At 35.2% G+C, this 19,579-nt stretch overlaps 1 long non-coding RNA gene across 1 annotated transcript; it reads right to left on the reverse strand.

The window, feature by feature from the left end:
• Window positions 1–3,993: 3,993 nt before the first annotated feature.
• On the reverse strand, window positions 3,994–18,508 carry LOC109174377. Its single transcript, XR_002053073.1, has 3 exons — window positions 18,434–18,508; window positions 18,360–18,362; window positions 3,994–4,004 (listed from the first exon to the last, which is right to left on the reverse strand). It is a non-coding gene; the product is annotated as an uncharacterized LOC109174377 (long non-coding RNA).
• Between the last annotated feature and the right edge of the window lie 1,071 nt (window positions 18,509–19,579).

Genomic DNA, 19,579 nt, shown 5'->3' on the forward strand with positions numbered 1-19,579 from the left:
AATGGATACTACTCTAATGCTATTCTAAATTGTTTTTTTTTTAATAAAAAAAATTATATGTTTACAAAAATTCAAAACTATCATTTAACTATTTTCAATTAACACGCATAAAATCATTTAACTTCATATATTAAAGGGTCTTTATTTTTATTTTGCCCCGGACTTATAAAATGATTGGAGCAGTCCTGCTCGGGTCCATAGCATAACTATTGAACCATAAAAATGTCAATTGAGCACACGGTGCTTGGCACTTGAATTGTGAAATCAAACATTCATCTTTGTAATTATTATTAAAACATAAATTTTGTTTATATATATATATATATATATATATATATTATATTACGTACAATGTATGTAGTGAATTAAATTATAATGATTTTTTTTGAAAAAAATTATAATGATTATTAGTATCCCAATTTCGATGCATATGTAATGGTGGGCAATCAAGAGCTCACTACTGCCATTGTAGAATATAAAAATGTAAATGTAGTTACAGATGTGGATATGAAATTAGGTATTAGTAAATATGAAAAAAAAAAAAAAGAAAATAGACATATTCATTTATGGAAAATAATGAATTGAAGTTTGTTCAATTAAAACAAATTGGCATGAAATATTCTTTGTCATATACCTATTTCTATCTTTCATTGCAAAACAAGAGCAAACATGCAATATAATATGCTATTAAAGAAAATTATCAAAGATTCAAAGAATTTTTACACCTTTAAATACGTCATTGATTCATTGTAAGACTGAGATAACTAACTTTACTTGTATTTTCACCATTTTCTTTACCTTTGTATTACACTGGTCTATTGGTATAGAAGGATTGATTTGAAATTAATCAATCATGAATGTGTTGAATGCAACAGAGCGATATTTTGTTCTAACAATAATTGAACATATATAGTTCTCGAGAGTAATCATATTGAAAAAATATTGTTAATCCATTCGTTGAACATTCACTAAATGTTCCTACAAATTAAATATTTAATAACAAATTGTTCATAAATATAAATATTTTCAATATATATATGTGTGTGTTAAGGTGCGTGGGGTTGTGCTTAATGTAAGTTGTTAAAACTTAAGGTGCGTGAATTTTGTGCTTAAGGTGCGTGGGGTTGTGCTTAATGTGAGTTGTTAAAACTTAAGGTGCGTGAATTTTGTGCTTAAGGTGCGTGGATTTTGTGCTTAAAGTGCGTGGGTTTTGTGCTTAAGGTGCGTGAGTTTTGTATTTAAGGTGCGTGGGTTTGTGCTTAACGTGAGTAGTTGTTGAAACTTAAAGGTGCGTGTGTTTTGTGCTTAAGGTGCGTGGGGTTTGTGCTTAAGGTGCGTGAGTTTTGTGTTAGGAACATTGTATTAGGATTTTGATGATACCAATGTAATGTAGAAAAGTAAACCCCTAACCATTAGTTTTTTTAATCACTGCTTTCGTCCTAGACGAAAGTTGCCATAACTCCTCTGTAATTCGTGTTAAGCTAGACAAACACACGAAAATGAGTTATGACTAGATGTTAGGGTCTCCAAGGCGAAAGAAGACATGAGACATGAAGAACAACAACAAGAATCAAGCAGGAGTTGTCAACAAGCACGAAAGGACAGTGTTGGTGAAAGACGATCTTTATCAAGCATTACTTCTCCTCAACAACGACAAGAATGATTCACCTGTCTGATTTGACAACATCCTAGGACAATAAGGACTTCATCTTATGGGACACACTTTTCAAGAAGCATTAAATGAAGATGTACCATCTCTTGGAGCTAAAGGACAAAACCCCAATGCTTTCCATACCTTCAACGGCTACATGGTACAACCTCATTAATGGAGCATTTAATGCATGAAGCTCCCCGGTCCTTGTCCACTGGTTAAAAGGTTCGAAAATCTCATCTCCCTCCAACGGATGGATTTTCATCACCTATATAAACTCACCTTCATCAACTAAGAAGGTGCTGGTTCATTATCACTCAACTTACTCACTTACAAAAGCTCTTGAAAAGTCTACAATTTACTAAAAGCTTTTGTGAACCAATTTTGAGGTGTTGAGTTACTTGAAGAATCTTTTATCTTACACCTCAAGGAAGTCTTGACATTTGTTTGAAGCAATCATATCTCAGAGTCAAGACCTCATCGTTGGAAAATTCAAGAAATCATTTTCTACCAACCTCAACTCAGGAGAAGAAGTTGATAGAGGCGGAGTAAACTCGAGGAGTTGAAAAACCTACGAAGGCTGTCCGGCTTAGTGATCAAGGAAGTCTTTGTGTATTTGTACTAAGAGTGATAGTGCAATCCTTCCAACAGTTGTGGAAGAAGAGTGAAGTAGGCAACATTGGCTGAACCACTATAAAATCTCGTGTCCTCTCTATCTCTTTACTTACGCTTTTCTTTTTGCTCTCATATCATTCCTTTATTATCGATACCAAAGGTTTGTCTAAATTACGCAAACTCGTGCAAAGTATCTAAAACAAATCTATCTTATCCGTTGCGCCAAGACACCGAAAGGTGACGTTTAGGGCTTCTAACGAAAAGAGTCTATTCACCCCCCCCCCCCCTCTAGACTCTCATCTCATTCTATCGGGACCAACATTTTGTACTTAAGGTGCGTGAGTTTGCATTCTTAAGGTGTTTTGTTTGTGTACTTATGTGTGTGTGTTTTGTACTTAAAGTGCCTCAGTTTAATGCTTAATATGCATACAGCCGCACAACCGGACGGGAAGCTCTCCCGGCACCTGATCCCTTCCCTATGTGTGTGTGTGTGTGTGTGTGTGTGTGTGTGTGTGTATGTGTGTGTGTGTTTAGGATCAGCTGCACATGCCACTTCCCGTGCGAAAATGCGGTATGTGCACTTGAAAGTTCAAAATCATGCACTTGAAGGTAAAAATATGTGCACTTGAAGGCAAAAACATTGCATTCGAAGGCAAATAGATGTGCAATTGATGGAATTTATGGTACCAAAAAGGGAGGTTATTCAACTTAAGTGTTTTTAAACCAATTACCCATACAAATCGTTTGTAAATCTCATAAATTTTATTAGAAATTTAGTTATATATTATTGAAAAGAATGCACAAGATATAACAAATACTGCCCAAAATTGTGCACTTGAAAGCAAAGAATCATGCACTTGGAGACATAAAAATGTGCACTTGAAGGTAAAAAAATCTACAGTGAAAGGAAAAAATGGTTCGCTTGAATGCTAAATTTTTTTTTTTTTTAATTTTTACACAATAGTAAAACACACATACACTTTTAGGCATTAAATTGAGCATTTGAAAGCATAAAGAGGATCACAAGAAATCAAGGGAGAAAAAAAGGACACTAAAAGGAAAAATTCGAAGAAAATTAATTATGCACTCTTAGAAAGGAAAACATGCACTTGAAGGCTACAAAATGTGCATTTGAAGGCCAAATATTTTCACTCAAAGGCACAAAGATGTGCACTCAAAGAAGAAACTAAGTACTAAAATAAAAATGATGCACTCGAAGAAAGGAAAAATGTGCACTCGGATACAAAAGACAAGCTGACTTATTTACTCAAAATTGCAAATATGCTACCGCACATTTTTAATTAAAATTCAATTTGGACTGTTGATTTGGATTGCATCTACGGCTGAAAATTGTCTGCATTTTTTACCTGTTGAGACTATTTTATGTGATCATATATATATATAGAGTTAATACCCAAAATAGTCCCTCGACTATGTCGTAATTACCAATTTGGTCCTCGACTATCATTCTTACCCAATTAAGTCCTCAACTATACAATTTTTACCCAATTTAGTCCTTTGTCAATTTGACTGTTTGTTGACTGTCAAAAGTGAAAATAAAGTTGTAATTTTACAAGTTTTCTCCTTCCTCCTCATTTAGCAACGCCAAACCATGTAGCAATAAGCTCCGGTTGGGTTCTAAACCTGTCAGTATCGAAGTAGTGGTTATGCATCGGATAGCCCATGGATTTGATTTCCAACGATTTTTTGACGATCGAAATCTGATTGGAGTGTATTGCTGCATGGTTTGGCGCTGCTAAATGAAGAGGAAGGAGAAATCTTGTAAAATTATAATTTTATCCCGACTTTTGACAGTCAACAAACAGTCAAATTAATACAGAGGACTAAATTAGGTAAAAATTGTATAGTTGATGACTAAATTGGGTAAAAATTGTATAGTTGAGGACTTAATTGAGTAAAAGTTACATAGTTGAGGACTTAATTGGGTAAGAATGGTAGTTGAGGACCAAATTGGTAATTATGGCATAGTCGAGGGACCATTTTGGGTATTAACTCATATATATATATATATATATATATATATATATATATATATATATATATATATATATATATATATATATATATATAGGGTTGACTTCAAGTAAGAACCACTATTTAGGTAGGAACCTAAGAACTAATTCAATCTATTAAACTTTTAATGATCAATGGTCAAGATATTCTATCAATTTAATGTGCATCTAAATTTTAATTAATTCTAAAGGTTATTAGTGTAATTTTGACCAACAACTAATTAAAAGAAAATATTATAATTAGATTCTTTCCATGATTTTAGAAACACAAAATAACGAAGGATTCTTTTGGAGTTGTAACTATACTATGTTGCATCCCCTCAAAAAAAAGAACGTCACCCGACAACAATTATTTTACCGGTAGATTTGAGTTGAATATGATAATAACATTCGTTACAGTATTTTGATTTCTTTAATTATAATGCTTATGACCAATTTTAAAATATCAAATAATAAAATTATCAATTATTATAAAAAAAAGTGATATTTTTATAAATAAAATAATAATTTCAATTTAATTATATTTATAAAAAAAATCTTGGGGGACTAACATTACTGGCATATAATTGGTAGAAGTTGGCATTCCATTATATGAGCAGCTTGAGCTTCCAGTGGTGGGATTATTGCTTTTCTCATGCAAGACAAGGAGTTTGTGATAGATCAAATGATGGGTACCCAAAGGTATTATCATTGGATGATGTAAAATCATAAAAAAAAAAAAAAAGATGATGATGCTCAGCACAGAAGAAATCTAAATCTTGATAACAGTAATCATAATCTGGGATTATGTTTGAGGAAAAAGGAGGAATGTAATTAAGATTAGGGTTTGAGTGAATTCCATTTTTGGTCCTACTGTTATAGGGACGTTTCCAGTTTTAGTTCACCTTAATTTATTTTGCCACTTTATAACCACTATTATTGAATGTGTTCCACTTTTAGTCCCACCGTTAGTATTTCTATCAAGAGGCCGTGTAATCTAGGGGTATTTTGACCCTTCTTCTCATCCACGGCTATGTTTGACTAAAGAAATGAGAACATTAAACCTAAAACCTAAGAAACCTCGCTGGGCCATGTTGGAACGAACGAAACGATGTAGCTTTGGCTTCCCATTCTCGTTGTTCGAAGAGCCATCTTCGAATATCGGAGGAGGAGAACGAAGCGCCTGGATTAAAAGAGAAGAGACAAACATAAAAGACCAAAATACCCTTTGATTATACGACCTCTTGACGAAAATATTAACGGTGGAGTAAACGTAGAACACATTCAATAACAATGGTTGTAAAATGGCAAAAAAATTAAAGTGGACTAAAATTGAAAACGCCCCTATAACAGTAGGACCAAAAATGGAATTCACTCATTAGGGTTTGGTTCAAGAAAAGTAGGGGCAGACATGGTCTGAGAAGATGAGAGAGAGTAAGCTAATTAATTATTAGGAAAGCTTATGAGAACACATAGACGCATTTCCAGACGCCATTGTTAACCCCCGCGCTGTTCTGGAACATCGAACCCGTACAATGTTAGCACTCTGGACCCACTATTTTCCCCAAAACTTTTATATTTCCGATTGCTAAGCAGGTATTCTTTCTCCTCTGTTTCTTCACTCCCTCTGGTTATCCGGTAAACACGCACTGCTCGGAACATCTCTGCGGGCAAAAGAACACAAATTCAACGAATTCCGCCGTTGCGGTAAATGTGCACACAAAGCAAACCAAACAAGAAATCGATCGAGAAGAAATCGATGGAGGAGAAGAATACCATTGTATGCGAGAAGTCTCTAGTGGAAAAGAAACCCCAGCGAGGGAGAGTAGCGGACAACCTCGTCGCCGGACGGGGACGTTTGAGGTTCTTATCATCGCCGCCAACCATTTGAGACGGAGAGCTGAAGAAGAGACAAGGGAAATCAGAAGCGATTCGCAATCTGGGTGTGAGGAATCTTGGCGTCAACGAAAGAGTCCAAAATACAACTCACCAGTTCAGAATCCGAAGACCCAGCGAGAAATGCTCACCTTCCACCAACGTACACCATCTAAAGTACCTAAAATAACCCTGCTAGTCCAAAATAAACTTCAATCAGCGAAAAAAAACTATTAAAAAATGATTAAACATGAACCGTAAGATTAAAATAAAGGGCTTAGACATGATTGTTAATATATATATATATATATATATATATATATATATATATATATATATATATATATATATATATAAGAGATCAAATGTAGATGTTGTACCCATGTGAAACATGCAGTGAGATGAGAGCCATTGATCTGACCAAATTCAACGTTCAAGATTAACAAAGATTAAGAAAAATACAGTGGCAATTTGGTCATTTTTCGTATTGGTCAAATTAAACTTAAGGTGCATAATTTTTGTACTTAAAGTGCATCATGTTCCTTCTTAAGGTGCATGGTTTCTGTGTTTAAGATGCGTCAGTTATTCAGTGAGATGTTATGGTTTGTTTTTTGTTCTAACTTAAGGTGTGTCATTCTAAACCTTTAGGTACGTCTTTTAATAGCTTAAGGTGTGTCATTTTAACATTTAAAGTGTATCAGTTATAAACTCAAAATGCATAAGTTCTACACTTAAGGTAGTGTGCCATTTTTATACTTATGGTACGTGATTTTACTACTTAAGGTGCGTATTTGTACCACTTAATTAAGGTGTGCCATTTTTATAAATTGAAGGTGTGTGATGTTAAGTTTTTATAAACTGGTAAATTCTATAAAATCAAAGAAAAAGCTAAATTTTAAATCTAAACTCTAAATGTTAGACCTTAAGCAGTAAAAAGTTAACCAATGGAACAAATAAACACAAAAACTCGATCATATAAACTCAAAACTCGAAACCCTAATTGCAATGTACTTTTGCATTTTTGCAAGTTCAAACATTTAATACTAAATTAAATATGCAAAATATTAACACTAAATGTGAAAAACATTAATTAATACTAAATATGCAAACTTGAAAAAGTCTAAAAATTGCAAATTTTAGTGTTCATGTTTGCATAGTAAAGTTGGTGATAATTACGAAACTGCCACCATTTTTTTTTTTTTAAATCTGATCTGGTGCGATGAAATTTTTCTACATGCAATCCACAATAATGTGCACTGGAAGACACAACAATGTGCTCTGGAAGGCATAACAATGTGCACTAGAACGCAAAAATGTGCACTGTAAAGCACAAAAATATGCAACAATTATTGAAAAATTTAAATTTAATACATGATCTTCAAAACAAATCATAAAAGATCACAACATTCAACCTAAAATTAGTAATTAATGATTCATTCAAGATGAAATGCTCGTTGATATATATATATATATATATATATATATATATATATATATATATATATATATATATATATATATATATATATAGGATCATATGAGAACACTTGCTTAAGTGAAAACGTAAGAACACATCGTGTGTATCCATCTAATTAATTTTAATGGTCTAGATTAAATGTATGCGAACGCGGATTAAATGTGTGCAAATGATATTAAGTGTGTGCAAATTCGATTGATCTAGACCATTAAATAATATTAGATGGATGCACACGATTCGTTCTCACGTTCTCACCTAAACAAGTGTTCTCATTGGAACCCTACTATATATATATATATATATATATATATATATATAGTTGAGTTCCAATGATGACAACTATATTATAGAGGACTATGAGGACAGATGTAGTCGTGTGCCATTAGTTTGTATGTCTTGTGCATGGCCGAATGTAGTCGTGTGTCATAGTTTATATGTCGTGTGCATAAGTATATTAATTAATAGAGCATGTGTTCGAAATCTGATTTTTACATGTATATCAACTCATGTAATAGGCAACAACTTAGACAGTACTTCTTGTAACTAACCTAACAGATTTAGTAACCACCTTTCTGTTAGTAGCCGTTTGTATATATAGCTTCTTTGTTACCTTGATGGAAGTTGAATGAAATATCTTTCTGTTTTCTCATCCTTCTCTTCAGCTTCTTCTTCATTTCGTGAAATGGTATCAGAGCCATAATCATGGCTTGGCGAATACCCAGTGTTAACATGGTGCAGCAAGCAACGACCTCGAACCAGGGAGTTCCTCCAATAAACAGCAGCCCAGTTCCAACTCCAGCAGCAGTTCCTGTTGCAAATCCGGTGGCCTTTGATCCTAGAGATCGCACCGATCCCCTGTTCCTCCATCCAAATGAGAGTATGTCACTGCAGCTGGTCACAACTCAACTCGAAGAATGATCAAACTACCATCCATGTGCAAGAGCCATGGAAATAACCCTAAGATCTAAAAACAAGATGGTGATCGTGGATGGATCGCAGCCAGTTCTCACTCAGAATGATCCTAGGTTTTTCTACTGGGATCAGTGCAATACCATGGTTCTCTCATGGATCCTTAGAGTTCTTTCCCCTACGATTGGCAGAAGCGTTTTGTGGATCAACACAGCAGAAGAGGTTTGGAAGGATCTGAAGAAGAGGTTTAGTCAACAGGATGTGTTTCGTATTGCTGAGATTCAAGCTGAAATATATCAAACAAAGCAAGGTACATTGTCTGTGAACGAATTTCAGTCAATTGAAGTTATTGTGGGATGAGTTACTCGTTTTGAGGCCAGTACCTGCCTGTGAGTGCTCACCAACTTGTGGACGTGGAAGAAATCTATCTGAGAAGGTCATATCTCACCTAGAGAATGACATGCTCTCAGCCTTTCTAATTGGTCTCAACAATAACTTCTCAAACACCAAGCGACAGGTCATGTTGATGAAGCCATTGCCTGATGTTGGTGAGGCCTTCTCCATGGTCTCACGGCAGGAGAGGCAAGTTAATTTTGATTCAAACCCCCTAGCAGATGGCACAACAGGTGCTAGTGCTTTCTTCACCAGGATTGAAGGCAACAACAAAAGGTATTTCTCCAACTAAAAACAGAAGCCAGTGTGCAGTTTCTATGGTTATACAGAGCATACCATTGAGAAATGCTACAAGAAGCATGGGTATCCCCCTGGTTGGAAGCCAAGAAACAAGGGTATGGCATCAGCAAATCAAGTACAGGCTTCTCTGCAAGAAACTGAAAATTCAGATAACAGTAATACCTTTAATCATGAAGATTATAGGAGATTCTTGGAATTTATGCAACATGAAAAAATCAGCAGTTCCCCTCTAAGTGGTGCACATGCCCCCCATGTCAATGCTATAGCAGCCAACTTCATCCCAGATGCAAGAATGGAAGGTAAACTGTGTAGTAACAGCTTAACAGAGAATAAACTGTGTTGGTTTCTTGATAGTGGAGCCACAAATCATATTGTGTGCAACATTGATCTATTGCAGAACCCTAAGAGAACTCAAGGTGTGTATGTTGACTTACCAAATGGACAAAATATTCAAGTATCTCATATTGGGACTGTCTAACTCTCTGCTGAATTGATTTTGGTGAATGTCTTGTGTGTGCCCAACTTTCATTATAACTTGATATCCTTGGAGAATTGATAAGAGTTTCAAGTTGCAGAGTGTTGTTCCATTCTAATCAGTGTGTTATACAGGGTCAACACCATGGGAAGATGATTGGTCTAGCTGAGCTAAGGAAAAGCCTGTATCAGCTTGTATTTCATATTCCTGTTCAGTCCAAAACTGTTGTAAATCTGTGTAGTTTTTGGCATGCAAGACTAGGGGATGCCTCTGAAAAGAAAATTAGATTGTTACATAATGTAGATAATAAGATCTGTAATGACAAACCAATTGTTTGTGAGAATTGTCATTTTGTAAAACAGAAAAGATTTTGTCTTTTCAGCATAGTCTATCTACTACAAATAATTGTTTTGACCTGGTGTATGCTGATATATGGGGGCCTTACCACACTCCCACTATCTATGGTCATCATTATTTCCTAACTTTAGTTGATGATCACAGTAGAGCTACTTGGATTTATCTCATGAGAGGAAAGAATGAAGTCAGACAACTTATACAGTACTTCTATGAGTTGGTTAACACACAATTTGGCAAATCTATAAAATGTTTAAGGACTGATAATGGCAAAGAGTTTCTAATGGAAGAGTTCTATCAAAGGAAAGGGATTCTACATCAAAAATCTTGTGTTTATAATCCTCAACAAAACAGTGTTGTTGAAAGGAAACATGGTCATATTCTATCAGTAGCAAGGGCTCTTAGATTTCAAGCACACCTACTTGAATCCTTCTAGGGAGATTGCATTATGCATGATGTCTATCTGATCAATAGGCTTCCATCATTAGCCTTAAATAACAAGATCCCATATCAGATCTTGTTTAATAAAGTTCCACAGTATCATCATCTCAAAGTTTTTGGTTGTTTGGCTTTTGCTCTTGTGCCTAGCTGCCAAAGGCATAAGTTTGAACAAAGAGCTAGGAAATGCATTTTCCTAGGATTTGCTAATGGAATTAAAGGGTATAAGCTGTTTGATTTGCAGACCAAGGAGATTTTGTTGTCTAGGGATGTCAGCTTCTATGAGAACTCCTTTCCCTACCAGCATTCAAGTGTTGAGCCAGCAGGACTAATCTTACCCTCAGATGCCCCACCTCATATGGATACTGAGGATCAGTACTTCTTGTCAGACAATCCTAAACCTGAAATTCAATCTGCACAACCAGATCAGATGGAGAATCCTACAGTTCCAGATCTCATACATACAACACAACCAAGGAGGTCAGCAAGAACAAGAACAACACCTGCCTACCTGAGTGACTACACATGCCAAAGTGTCACTGCAAAGAAAACATCTCCTCATCACATTTCAAAGGTCATATCTTATGATAGTCTATTACAAGGGTATAAGGCTTTTGCAGTCAACATTATGGAAGCTAAAGAACCAAAGACTTATAATGAGGCAATACAGCATGATTGTTGAAAAAAGGCTATGGAAGGTGAAATAAAAGCACTGCAAGATAACCACACTTGGGAACTAACAGACCTTCCACCTGGTAAAGTCCCAATTGGCTGCAGATGGGTATACAAAACCAAATTGAAAGCTGATTGAACAATTGAGAGATACAAAGCTAGGTTGGTTGTCAAGGGATATACTCAAACGCCTGGACTGGATTACTTGGACACCTTTAGTCCAGTGGCCAAGATAACCACCATCAGAATGCTCTTGGATGTTGCTGCTGTCAAAGGTTGGAATCTTGATCAATTGGATGTAAACAATGCCTTCTTACATGGTGATCTGAATGAAGAAGTGTACATGAGATTACCTCTTGTCTTTAATTCTTCAAAACCTGGACAGGTATGCAGACTGGTGAAGTCTTTATATGGTCTTAAACAGGCTACTAGACAATGGAATATAAAATTAACTCATGAGCTGCTGAGCATGGGTTTCAAACAGGGTATTTCTGATTCTTCCTTGTTCACTAGAGGCCCAGGAGAAGACTTTGTGGCCTTGTTGGTATATATTGATGATGTTGTAGTAGCAAGTCCTAATCTGAGCAGAGCTCAACAGATCAAGGGACATCTTGACAGTGTTTTCCACATTAAGACCTTGGTCCTCTAAAGTTTTTTCTGGGATTGGAAGTGGAAAGGAACAACAAAGGCATCTTCATTTCTCAAAGAAAATATATCTTGGAATTGCTAGAAGAAACAGGTTTTCTGAATAGTAAACCTGCTAAGACTCCTATGGTCACATCTATAAAATTCAGCAAGAGTAATGATAACAAACTTTCAGATGCCACTCAATTCAGAAGACTTGTAGGCAAACTGCTATATTTAACCATCTCAAGGCCTGATATAAGCTATGCCATTCAGCAGCTATCTCAGTTCCTAGAGTCTCCTACTGACATTCACATGCAAGCAGCCCATAGAGTATTAAGGTACATCAAATCAGCTCCAGCTCAAGGATTGTTTTTCTCATCCAGTTCTCCCTTGCACATTAGGGGCTTTACTGATTCTGATTGGGCTGCATGCCCAGATATAAGGAGATCTATTACAGGCTTCTGCATCTTCCTTGGCTCTTCTTTAGTCTCATGGAAGTCCAAGAAACAGGTAACCATATCAAGGAGCTCCTCAGAGGCAGAATATAGAGTCCTAGCCACAGTCACGTGTGAAATACAATGGCTTCTCTATCTACTGCAAGACTTGGGAATAAACAACAACCCTCCAACTTTGGTTTATTGTGACAGTAAATCAGCTATTGCTATTGCTGAAAATCCGGTTTTCCATGAGAGAACGAAGCATATAGAGATCGATTGTCACCCTGTGAGGGAAAAATTTCAGAATGGAACAATAAAGCTGCTGCATGTCTCCACTTATAACCAGTTGGCAGATGTTTTTACAAAACCTAAGGCTCCCAGCATCTCCTGTGATTTAATCTCCAAGCTGAATCTTCATTGCATATTCGTTCCAGCTTGCGGGGGGATATCAACTCATGCAATAGGCAACAACTTAGACAGTACTTCTTGTAACTAACCTAATAGATTTAGTAACCACCTTTCTGTTAGTTGCCGTTTGTATATATAACTTCTTTGTTACCTTGATGGAAGTTGAATAAAATATCTTTCTGTTTTCTCATCCTTCTCTTCAGCTTCTTCATTCCGTGAAAATGTATGCCTAGTGTGCCATTGTGTATTAAATTGTGTGCCTGATACTAATTTGTCGTGTGCCCATTATTTGTCTGCGCAGTCCTCCATATCTTACTGTCATCTTGTGAACTCAACCCTATATATATATATATATATATATATATATATATATATATATATATATACATATATATATATATATATATATGTGTGTGTGTGTGTGTGTGTGTGTATGTGTGTGTGTGTGTGTGTGTGTGTGTGTGTAGGGTTGCATTCACATGCAAACACCCTTAAAATACAAATATGTGGACATATACCGTGCACACACCTAAATGCCGGTGTGCATGCATCCGTGGATGACAGTGCACCCACCTAAATGTGGGTGTGCACACATCCGTAGTATGTACATGTGAATCCACAGTATTTGAGCCAGTGTGCACACGTTCATGAACGACAGTGCATACAGGCGGAAAGCACACAATATATATATAGGTGCAGGTATAGCTTCCTGTGCGGTTGACGCACCTTAAGCATTAAATGACGCACTTTAAGAGCACAAATCACGCACCTTAAGCACACAAATAAAGCACCTTAAGAACACAAACCACGCACCTTAAGCACACAACAAAGTACCCTAAAAACACAAACCACGCAACTAAGGTTTTAAAATGGTTCACCTTAAGTTTCACACAATTGACGCACCTTAAGCATACAAATCGCGCACCTTAAGTTTCAACAACTACATACTCACATTAAGCACAAAACTCACGCACCTTAAGCACAAAATCCATGCACCTTAAGCACAAAAACCACGCTCCTTAAGTTTCAACACTACTCACATTAAGCACAAAACACATGCACAAGCACTAGGCCCATGCACCTTAAACACAAAAATCACTCAACTTAAATTTGACCTAGATACAAAAATGACCAAATTGCCACTGCATTTTTTTTTTTAAATTTTGATAATCCTGAACGTTGATTTAAGCAAGATCAGTGGCTCAGATTTAACCAAACTACCGCACGGGAATTGAATTATATATATATATACACACACACATATATATATGGTTAAGTTCAGGTGCAACTGACCCTTCTTGTGCGGCGGTGCGACGTCACCAATAGTTAAGCAAATTTACACCATCAACGTTACGAAAATGCACCACAAAAACACACAAATTAGGTACGCATAACCAAAAATCACTGTTGTAAAAATCGGCCTAGGCGGCGCCTAGGCGCTAGGCACCCCTAGGCCGTTTCGCTTTCACTATTAGGCGCCCAAAAATCGGGCGGCCGGCTAGGCCGCAAAATGGGGTTAAATCGGTCAAAATCGGCTGAGTTGGTCGTTTTCTTTCGATTTTGACCGATTTCGTCTGGTCCAGCTGTCCGTAGACTAGTTTGATACTTTGAATCTTTGGATAATTGAAGTATTTGAGTATTTTTATTTTTTAATATTATTTTGATATTATGATTTATTAATTATCATTATTTCATTTATTTGGATGTGTTATTTGATTTAATGTTAAAAACAGCCTCATTAAAATTGTTAAAATGCAAGTCTCCTACTATTTTTTTGGCGCCCTCCTAGCGCTGCCTAGTCTGCTTAGGCGCCAGGCGTTGCCCGGGCACCCGACTAGCGCCTATCGCCTAGCGCCTACTGCAACCATGCCAAAAACAAACCATTAGGTGTAAAAACATCATACAGTGTTCGGAAATACACCATTAGGGTGTGGTGAGTTATATGGTGTATTTTTTTTTAGGTATTTTGTGTATTTTTTTGCATTTCATTGTGGTGTGTTTCGCTTACACTGTTGGTGCATGTTGTTAACACTGTTGGTGTTTTATGAAATTCCGCCACACCGCCGCACCTAAGGACATCGCCGTATTTGTACTTTTTACACACACACACACACACACACACACACACACACACACACACATATATATATATATATATATATATATATATATATATATATATATATATATAGGGTGATCACATGTGGTCATGTTGTTAGGTGTGGTCGTGTGGCGGAATTTCAGAATACACCAATAGTTAAGTAAGATATACACCATCAACGTTAGAAAATGTACCACAAAAAACGCACACAAATTAGGTACGGATCACCAACAACACACCATTAGGTGTGCGTAAAAATACCATATAGTGTTCGGAAATACACGTACCATTGGGCTTTGTGAGTTATATGGTGTATTTTTTGGGTCTGTTGTGTATTTTTTGGTATTTTTTTACATTTCATTGTGGTGTGTTTCCCTTACACTGTTGGTGCATGTTATTAATACTGTTAGTGTATTCTGAAATTCCGTCACACGACCACACCTAACAACATGACCACATATGAGCATTATTCTATATATATATATATATATATATATATATATATATATATATATATATATATAGAGAGAGAGAGAGAGGATCCGTTTATATACATTTATTTATTTATTTATAAAATCAAAACTTACTTTACATAAAGTTACATTAAATCTACATCTTGTTTAATAACATTCCTCTTGTACTATGTTCATAATAATATTTGTTCGACATATATCTAAACTTTAATGAACATAGTTAAATACTAAATTATGTAGACATCATATGTATTTTCATTCACTCATAGTAGGTTCATAATGTTCCATAAATGTTAATTAAAAAAATACTTAATAATATTTGCTCTATATGATCAAAATTTTCGCCATCAATTACAAAAAATTTCAATTAATTAATGAATTATACTTACGCAATGAATGAATTTTTGTTTGTAACATACATACTTAATTTTTCATTATTGATGGTTAGATTCATTTAATAAACTGATAATTTATAATTACGTTATTTAATAATGTGACTAGTTGAATTCATTGTCCATATTTCTGCATTATATACTCACACCTACACACAAGCACATGCAGAGATCATTGGAGCGTATTCTTAATTAAGACAACCCAAATAATAAAATAGAGATAGAGAGAAAACATAACTACTAATTAACAGTAGAATGGAGAGTTATAAGCTCATTGTTGTGTTGTTTGCGCTTACAATTTCATCCCCAATATTAGTTTTTGGAAGAAACACACCTCCATCCCCATCCCCATCCCCCGGAGATATTTCAAAAGACATTAATAAAATTCTGACAGAGGAAATCGGACGCTGTATTTATTATAATCTTTATTATTTTCCCGATCATGCTGAACCTTTAGCAATATGGTATAAACTGGAATGTGTAAGATTGTATAAATGTACATTGCTTAATGAACGTTGTTAGCATTTTATTAAAATCTAACTACTCTTTTCGATGCGCAATGCACAAAAAAACATATGCTCAATATTTATATTTTAGAAAAAAACTAATTAATCCTTACTAATTAAAATATGTATGAAATCAAATTTATTTATTATATTAATCTTATATATAATGTCTTCAAATATTATTATCATTAAAGAATATAAGAAATATATTGTTGATGCATGTGCATGGTAACAATAATAGAAAAGATAACAGAAATTATAACGGTAGGGGTATTTTGGTCCAAAAATTATATAGTATAACTCAAAAAGCACAATGTGCAAAATGATTAGCAATAAAAATATGAACATAAATAAGGAATATAATTTTGATTGAGACATAATTATGTCTTTAATATATTGTTGCTAACTAGGAGTACTTATTGATAGTAATAATAAATTAGAAATTGTTTACACACATTTTGTTTTCTATTAGACAACAAACAATGCTTGCTTTCTTATGTGTAGTTATGCAATGAAAGATTGGGAACTCATGTCTTCACCTCTATATGTAATTCTAATTTATATATTCCTTTTAATTAAGAGTTAATTATTAAAATAGTCCCTTGAGTATAGTAAAATTATCAATTTGATTTTTGACTATTTTTTTTTTACTAATTAAATCCCTCAATTTTACATAAAGTTACATTACATCTGCATCTTACTTAATCCACATCTTATTTAATAACATTCATTTTGCGCTATGCTCATAATATTTGTTCAACGTATATCTAAACTTTAATGAACATAATTAAACACTAAACTACTGAACTACATATACATCACATCTATTTCATTCACTCGTAGTAGGCTCATAATGTTCCATAAATGTTAATGAACACAAAGCTAAATAATATTTGTTCTATATATCAAAATTTTTGCTATCAATTACAAAAAATAAAAAAATAAAAAATAAAAAAATACTACAAATTAATTAGTGAATTATACTAACGTAATGAATCCGTTTTTGTTTGAAACGTACGTACTTAATTTTTCATTAATGATGGTTCGATTCATTTATTCAGCTGATAATTTTAATTAGAGTTTATTACCGAAATGGTCTCTTGACTATTGTGAAATTATCAATTTGATCCTTGACAATTTTTTGTGTCTAATTAAATCCCTCGACTTTAAAAATGTTAATCATTTTGGTCCTCCGTTAGGTAAGTGTTGAAAATCTGTTAAATTAGAGGGCATTGCTGTAATTTCACTCACTGACCGGACTGCCCGGATTGCCCATGCCATTTGTTTACAAACGAAGGGGGGAAATCCCCAATTTTGTGAAATCATAGCGAGCCCCCTTCTCTCCTTCAGGTGAAAAACACACGAAGGAGAGAAGATTCCGATCGACGAAAAACATAGAACAAAATAGGCGAAGGAAAAGCATAGCACAAAATAGGAGAAAAATTAGGGCTTCCTAGGTGAAAACACAGAGGATTCTGACCTCCCTTCTCTCCTTCAGCCATGTAAATGCCTCCGCCACCACTGCCGGGACCCCAACTCCGCCTCTGTCACTTCTTCTCAACCATCCTTTATATCTTGCTCAAGTTCTACTCAAATATCGAAACACGAAAAGGAAGGCCAAAATCTCCAAGTTCAATTTGAGAATATCCGTCTATAGATAATCTTTCTAAGCAGATCCTTAGCTTCCGGCGCATCAACACCTCCGGCGCCGCGTAATACGGGGTCCCGACCACTGCCGACATCCGGCCGCCGTCTCATCCTCAGAACCACTCCACCGACCCGAAGTCGGCGAGTTTGAGGTTCCCTTGCGCGTCAAACAACACGCGTTGTCGGGCTTCACGTCTTGATGCGCGACGCCGGCGCGGTGGCAGAAGCTGATCGCGAACATTAGCTGCCGAAAAACTACGGCAGCTATGGGCTCCTACAGCCGCCACTGCAATACCCTCACGTAGAGGTCGCCGCCGTCGCAGAGCTCGGTGACTTTGAAGAAGTTTGGAAAGTTTTTGGCATTAGGTTTTGTTAAGCTATTTTGCTCAGCAGTTGAAATTTTGAGATTTGGGTTTAGGGTGTTGAAGAAGTTTGGGTTTGGATTTAGGGTGTTGAAATTTCAGGCCATGGACGAGGGGGTTTGTTGCCTCCGTCAAGGAGCTTCGTCATCGTACATCTTGAACAATCGGAGGAGGTTGGCAGTGCCGGTGAAGAGTTAGATTCATGTGAAATTCTATCAATACCCTCTAATTTAACAGACTTCTAACACCTGACCTAACGGATGACCAAAATGGTTAACATTTTTAAAGTCGAAGGACTTAATTAGACACTAAAAATTGTCGAGGACCAATTTAATAATTTCGTAATAGTCGAGGGACTATTTTGATAAAAAACTCTTTTAATTATGTTATTTAATAATATGACTAGTTCAATTCATTGTCCATATTTCTGCACTATATACTAACGCCTACACACAAGCACATGCAGAGATAGTGAGAAATCATAACTAATAACAATTAATTTCATTGGAGGTATCTTGTCTTTGGTGGCAATTCTAAATTTAGTCTTAAACTATTGTTTTTGCCATTTTACATCTCAGACTATTGTTTTTTGAACACTTTTAATCGTTCTCATGATTTTTTTCTATTTTTAGTAAGGGCATTTTTGTCTCTTTATATTTTTCTTTTGTTATTTTTTCCGATTTCAACCAGTTTAATTGTTTTAGAACTTTAGGTAATTCAGTAAAGTCCTAAACCAATTGAACTAGTTGAAACCGGAAAAATAACAAAAGAAAAATATGAAGAGACAAAAATGTCCTTATTAAAAATAGAAAAAATTTATGAAAACGACTAAAAGTGTTCAAAAAACAATAGTCTGGGATGTAAAATGACAAAAACAATAGTCTAGAACTAAATTTGGAATTGCCACCAAAGATAAGGGACTTCCGGTAAAATTAACTCTAAGTAACAATTAACAGTTCAATGAAGAGTTATAACTCACTGTTAGTTGTGCTGTTTGTGCTTACAATTTCGTTCCCAATATTAGTTTTTGGAAGAAGCACATGCATCTCATCCCCGGAGATATTTCAGAAGAAATTAATAAACTAAACTAGAAGAAGTCCAAATATGATGATAGAAAATATTAAAGCAAGCCCAATAACTAAAGTAGGTTCAGAATTATTATTTTTTAAGTATTGACCGACTCAAAAATTATAACTCATCATCATCTTTTGCTTGTTGAAGACCACCAAGTACTATCAAAATGCCCTGAAACCCGTGAGCTGGCGCGCACCCGCTCTCGATACAACGGATTAGGGTCATGAAAAAATAGGCCCGCGAAAATGAAGGCCTAATGGGGCATAAATATTAAATATACGTTACACAGCAAGGCAGAATGCTGCCTTGCTGTATAACAATATATATATATATATCACATTAACATTTTAATAATATTAATTTTTAAAATATATAAAACAT

The sequence above is a fragment of the Ipomoea nil genome, unplaced genomic scaffold, assembly GCF_001879475.1.
Source record: "Ipomoea nil cultivar Tokyo-kokei standard unplaced genomic scaffold, Asagao_1.1 scaffold0642, whole genome shotgun sequence".
Classification (NCBI taxonomy): Eukaryota; Viridiplantae; Streptophyta; class Magnoliopsida; order Solanales; family Convolvulaceae; genus Ipomoea; species Ipomoea nil.